The sequence below is a fragment of the Suricata suricatta genome, chromosome X (genome assembly GCF_006229205.1).
Source record: "Suricata suricatta isolate VVHF042 chromosome X, meerkat_22Aug2017_6uvM2_HiC, whole genome shotgun sequence".
Classification (NCBI taxonomy): Eukaryota; Metazoa; Chordata; class Mammalia; order Carnivora; family Herpestidae; genus Suricata; species Suricata suricatta.
This window is the reverse complement of record NC_043717.1, coordinates 10,808,070-10,810,184: the sequence shown is the minus strand read 5'-3', so window position 1 is coordinate 10,810,184 and position 2,115 is coordinate 10,808,070.

Here is a 2,115-nt window from a genome sequence, read left to right as displayed (position 1 = left end):
CCCCCCCCCCCCCCCCCCCCCCGCCTACAAGAGGGTCCTGGCCAACCTAACAGCTATCGATGGAACCTTAACGACAGCCGAGCACCGAGCTAGGACCGCTTTAGGCACTAATTCAGTCCTCACAGCAGCCCTGCCGGGTAGGTACCCCCCTCCCACCTTCTCCAGGTGAGACCCAGAGACTCAGGGACATCAGTTTGTCCACTTGCTCACAGTGGGTTCAGGGAAGCCAGAGCCCGGTATGGATTTTCCGAGGCCAACCTGGGGACTTTGGACAGAGGCGGAATTTTTCGACAGTACTATCTTGCCTCCATCCCTGTTACATGGGAAGGAGGATAAAGAAGAAAGATATTTCTTTGTCTACATCTGACTTTTTAAAACAATTTGTTTTCAGGTAAACAGCGAAGAATTTTTAAGTTTACTTATTTGCTCATTTTTAAAGTTTTATTTATTTATTTATTTATTTATTTTTGTTTTTTACTTATTTTTGATAGAGACGGTGTGAACAGGGGAGGGTCAAAGAGAGAGACAGAATTCGAAGCAGGCTCCAGGCTCCGAGCTAGCCGTTAGCACAGAGACTGATGCAGGGCTCAAACCCCCAAACTGTGAGAACATGACCTGAGCCGAAGCCGGACGCTCAACCGACTGAGCCACCCAGGCGCCCCTTATTTATTTATTTTGAGAGAGAGTGAGTGAGTGTGCAAGCTAGGAAAGGACAGAGAAAGAGAAGGAGAGACAGAATCCTAAGCAGGCCCTACACCATCAGCATGGTACCCAGCGTGAGGCTCGAACTCATGAACCATGAGATCACGACCTGATCCGAAATTAAGAGTCAGATGCCTAACCAACTGAGCCACCCAGGTGCCACTAAGTTTATTTATTTATTTTGAGAGAGAGAGAGAGAACCAGTAGGAGAGGGGCAGAGAAGGGGAGACAGAATCGGAAGTGAGTTCTGTGCTGACAGCAGAGCCTTGAACTCACAAACTGAGATCATGACCTGAGCCAGAGTCAGATGCTTAAGCAACTGAGCCACCCAGGTGCCCCTGGCTCTTTTTTTTTTTTAAGTTTTCCTGTTCTTATGACAAAACCACTACTGCTGTAGTACAGTGTAGGGGCCATTTCCCTTTCTCAGTCAAAATGTGTCATATACAATGTTAGGCATATTCTAGAACCATGCTGTCCAATAAAGTAGCTATTAGCCCCAGTGGCTCTCAATCGGAGGTGATTTTGCCTACTAGCAGACACAGTGTCCCAACTTTGCGGGGTTACTGCTGGCATCTAGTAGGTAGAGGCCAGGGCCATTGTGAAAGGAGCCTACAGTGCACAGGAGCCTCCCCCGCCCCAACAAAGAATGATCTGGTTCAAAATGTAAATAGTGCCATGGTGGAGAAAAACTACACTATCCATAGGTGGGTTTTTTAAAATGTACATTAATTTAAAATTAGATAAAAATCCAGTCCTCAGTGTCATTGGCCACTCGTCAGGCGTCTAATCACTAGTGACTACTGTACTGGACAGCACACACGGATGTAGATCATCGCAGAAAGTTCTATTGCCCCATTGTTGCAGAAATTTCTATTGGACAGCACTCTTCAGAGGCCTAACAAACGCATTTTAAACTGCCTTTCAGTTTCTGACTTGCATGAGACTTGTAATATAATTCAGTAATGATGGCTGTAGCCTGTCTTCTCTCGGAGAGATGAATTTGGGGCTCCATTCTATCAACAGAAAGAAAGAAAATGTTGTACGTACTTAAGGAAAATTCTTACCAGTGAGATGACACATGGCCTAGATTATCTCCAAAGATATGTCTGATATAATTTCTGTGATTCTAAATTCAATTTGCTTTTTGGAAAAAAAAGACTCTAGAATATTGTTCTAAAACACCCAGCTAGTTAGCCCAGCAGATGGCGCTGCTTCCACAGTCACTTAAGCAGAAGGCTTGCTCCTTAATAAATGACCCATTGTAAGGTTTACAACACAGGCTCTGGAAATTTCCGTTCAGGAACAAAAACTTTGTATTGATAAATTCCATTAACACTGGGTTTCCTTCTTCCCTCCCAATGTACCCAAAAAGGCACATGTGGCTTTACAGAACCTCCCTTCCCTGCTCCTTTG